Consider the following 5,000-nt stretch of genomic DNA (forward strand, 5'->3'; position numbering starts at 1 on the left):
ACAGTTCCAAGCACCATCACAATGTTAGCAAAACCCCCATATACTTGCGGTTTGAAGATAAACTTGAATATTAGGAAAGTGGAGAGACCAATGTAGTATAGGAGACACTTGCAGCTTCTAATCAGCCGCCCGTTCGTGTCCACAACGCCGTAGCGCACTGCCCATTTCTGAAAGCTATCCTTCCTATATATATAGATATATATATATATATATATATATATATATATATATATATATATACTATGTAAGAGGAAGAAATCTCAGAGTCCAATCGGATGTATAATCCAGACTATCAAAGTCTTTATTGCCTCAGTAGCTGATGCCCAGAGAAACCTACATGCAGAGTTAAATATTGTGAACACGCTTCATGAATCCACAGTCTCTTTGCCAAGCGACATTTAAACAAAGTAAAGGAGGGTTGTCCGTGTATTAAAAGTCTCATAAGTCAATGTCCAAAACAATGCAGCTGGAGGACGCTACCGGTATGGGTGTACAACAATGTGTGTATACACAACAAACCAGTCACTATGGGGCCCATTTATCAAGCTCCGAACGGAAGACTGTTGCTCCATAACTCTGTCCGCCTGCTCTGATGAGGCGGACAGGAATCGTCACAATTAAACCCGATCGAATACGATCGGGTTGATTAACACCTCCCTGACTGCGTGAGTCAGCAGGGGGCGGCGTTGCACCAGCAGCTCTTGTGAGCTGCTGGTGCAATGCTGAATATGGATAAATTGGCCCCTATGTGACCTCACCCTCTTACCGGTCCTGGTTATCCACGTTATCCGTTCACCCAATCAAGAGACAGGTCCAGCTCTGGCAGCTCCAATAAACTGTGGGCTTCCTCCGATCTCGATACACGGGCTCTCAGCAGTTACACACACACTGTATTTATATGTATATAATCTATAGACTTTGGTTAATTAAAGCAAATTAAATTCAATGAAGGATTGAATGGATATCTTTGGTCCTGAGAATCCTCCTCTGTTACAGAGTCTCACCCACTTAAGGTCCAATAGTTCTATTTCTGCTGAGGGGAGCTAAATAACCCCAGAGCAAGCCACACAGAAATGTAAGCACCATGTGTAATAAAAGATAATAAAGATAATATTCATAACAGGGGTCATAACACAGCAGGACCGCTGATAGTCTTACATTTAGTGTATTGTAGGAAGTGTTACTGCCCATTACTAGAGGATCTCACTATCCCTTTAACGAGACTGTGGTCCAGCTCCTAGTACCAGCAGTGTTTATTGAAGTGTTTCTCTTGTCTGCCCAGAGGGAACTTAGTTCCTCCTGCAAAAATAGTGCAGGAACTCAGTTCCCATGCATTCCCGCCCAACTTGACCCCTGTATATATATATATATATATATATATATATATATATATATATATATATATATATATATATATATATATATATATATACACATAAATATATATATATATATATATATCCCTAATTAGCTTTAACAGATGACGGTATTTTTTTTTTTTTTTTAAATCACTTTATACTACCATGATTGGGGTACTTCTTGTTGATGCAGGCTCAAGCCAGATTGGTTCCTCCTGATAAGGCAAGTGGTGGATGGAGTTTGGCTATTTAAAAACAATTACAGCAAACAAGATGTTAATTTATATAAAATGTTAAGACTTGAGTGATGTGTTATTGCATAGCAAGACAACAAGGTGCTTACTATCCCTTTAACACTTGCCTTCTCACACCTCCATTGCTGTCTTTTGTTATCAATGCTTGGTTCAGTGTTTTAGTAAGCATGAGCAACCAAAACTCTGTATTGTTTTTTAAAAAGATAGAAAAAGTTGCAGATCAGAAATACTGTCTGGCGCAGCCCTACCAGAATCATTTAAAACTAGTGATATATTGAGCAGAATCTGTCCTATATGGTAATGCGCCTTTAACTTATAGGGTAATAGATCAATGCGAATTTTCCTATGATATGTACTCTTGACTTGTTTGAATGATACTCTTTGATTCAGGATGCTTGCCAGCTGTTAAAATTCAGTTCAGTGAATCCTTCCTAGATAGCGATCGAAGAAGTGTCAAGAATGTGTGAAGAGGGGCTTAAAGAGAAAAGATGGATATAAGCACAGTATTGGCTATTCAAAGCAGAATTACAGCATGTCAGGAACATTTCATTGCTAATATTAATCACTGTACATCTCTGCCAATGTGCTGATTTAACAAAGTTTCTAACATTTTAGTACAGCATATCTAGCTTAATATAACAGCACGATTTAAAGTCATTTTATAGACGCTACTGATGCCATTGCTACACCCCCCAACACTGTCCCTCTTACCACATATATCCTTTCTACACAACCCCTACCATGATTGTTTCCTAATAATATCAAACCTCCCAAACACAAACCCTCTCTACATTATTCTTCCCAACTGCACCCCTCTTTGTGACACCATTATAGGGTCAAGTTATCAAATGCTTCGCCCCGCTATGGCTACAGGTTCTTAGCTGTGCGAGGGCAGGGGGCGAGATTGCACGCGAGCACAAAATAGCACTCGTGTGCAATGCTGAATTCCGGCAGCGTATGTGCCACCATGTCCGCCGCAGACTGATAAATCGACCCCTATAACTACAAAATAAAAATTGCTATTTTAAATTACAATAAAAACCACTTACCTGAAGTACAGCTGAAGAATTTTGATTCTTCAGTCTCATCTGTATGAGGTAAATCCAAAAGGTATATTCTCTTTCAATTGGAATGTAGGATGGGGATTCTACATGCAAAGTATCTGTAAGGTTCACAAAGTGCAAAATAACTAAAAATAGAAAAACTTATGTAAACTGGGCTTTTTGATGGCTAATAATGCTTTGAATTTTATTATGTAGAGGATGCAATAAAATGTAGAGATCTGATGTTGGCAGAGCAGAAGGTGTAGTTTTTTCATGGACAAGTCATGATGAAGAGAGGGGGTATACACTGAGAGAAGTGCTCAAGGGGAGAATGAACATAGCCATAATAACTTGTTCTAGTCACCACCCCAGAACCAGCATTTTTTCCCCGGAATGTGCCTTTCACAGACAAGAACTTTTCTACATTATATCAGTCTGGTCCTAACTAAAAAGCTGTGAAATAAAAGCCAATACTTTCCTAAAAAAAGAGACAACATGGCCACTCCAAACATACATTTCAGATGTGTTTGGACCTCATCAGTGAAGTGCACCAATATAACTCTAGCATATTCCACATTAAAGATCATAATTAGCATACACAAAAGGGAGTTAGCCCAATGCCTGATGTACAGTTATCACTGTGTAAGCAGAATGCCTCTACATAGCTGCCAACTATGCTGTAAAACAAATCTGCCATAGAAATGCCTATATTTTGGATATACCTGTCCTATTGTGGTACCCTTGAATTCAGCATGCATGAAAGAAAACTTATATGATTGTGATCTGATCTCTGGTTAATTTTCGGAGCACTACTTGCTACCACAGGCCTGCAATAAATTAGCGCTCCACTTGTAATCTAGCCCATAGTCAGATAATGTGTTTTAAAATGACTTATAGGGGTATTTAACCATTTGTTTATTCCTTGTAGTACTGACAGATTGATGGGTACACATGATATCATAGTGTACAAAGAAGGTATCTCACACGATAGTACATGCTTTAAATTAAATCCTTGCCACTATAGACCCACATATGCTTTCTATGTTTACACTGGTTATTAGACCCACCTGAAGGAACTCAAGTACTTGTATATCTTCATTCAGAAAATCTAGGCCAGTACAAACAAATGCTAAGCTGACAATTTGTTAAAGAAGTAAAGCAAACAGGGGAGAATGCTGTGCCAAGTATTGGGAAGGTTGAACCAGGATATAGTAATGCAAATATTCCAGAAATGTATACCGGCCACAGCATCTGTAATCAAATAGGCACAAGGGATTTACAGTTGTCACTGCTGCCCCTGTACATTGTCACTTTGACGATAATTTGGGCACTAGAACTAATCTGTGTGAAAAATATCATGTATCAAAGCAATATGCCAAATTGCTAAAGTCATGACAGGAATGTTGTATACCTAGAAAACACATAAGCTACCTTGGTATGCACCATATTAGGAGAGTTGTTTGCAACATGGAGTAATGCTGATGGTTTATATTGTATTCCAACTTGAGAACAAGACAAAAACTGTATAAATTAAGATGTATAAACTTATATTGTTGTTGTCTGGGGGACTCACATCTGCTAAAGAAAAACAAATATAAAATCCCCAAGGTTGTCTCTTGAATTCACCTGTGATCAAATTCTAATCTTCCCATCTAATTATGCCTGAGGAAACGGCCCTTCAGTGCCGAGAAACGCGTTGTATTAGAGGGGATTACCCCCTGTTCACTACTTGTTGTTATTATATTCTTTTAATATTTTAATTTTTAAATTTCAATTTTTGTTTTCAGTTTTTTTTTAATAAAAAGGTATTTTACTATAACACAAGTATAGTGGTTTTTACCTTACTTCTCATTGCCCAATATTGGGCTGTGTGTGTATTTATCCTGTTTTTGGACCATATCGTTGGCAACACCTGGAGTGGGTGAGCTGATGCGCCCGAATTTAAAATTATCAGTCTGCATCTACCAGCACATAGGTGTGTTTTTGTACATCCTGTTGCAACCACCTACGCAATATCTCCAAAATTCATCCTTTTCTGAGTGCTGAAACTACTAAACAGCTAATCCATTCCCTAGTAATTTCCCAGCTTGACTACTGTAACATCTTACTAACTGGCCTTCCTCTCTCCCACCTCTCCCCCTTCAATCCATCCTGAATGCCTCTGCTAGGCTAATCCACCTCTCCCGCTGCACCCCTCTGTGAGTCCCTTCACTGGCTCCCCATTCACAGCAGAATTAAATTCAAAATTCTCACTCTGACCTACAAAGCCCTTACCAATGCAGCCCCCCCATACCTTTCCTCACTCATCAACAAATATACTCCAGCCCTTCCCCTAAGATCCAACA

Source organism: Bombina bombina, chromosome 6 (genome assembly GCF_027579735.1).
Source record: "Bombina bombina isolate aBomBom1 chromosome 6, aBomBom1.pri, whole genome shotgun sequence".
Lineage (NCBI taxonomy): Eukaryota > Metazoa > Chordata > Amphibia > Anura > Bombinatoridae > Bombina > Bombina bombina.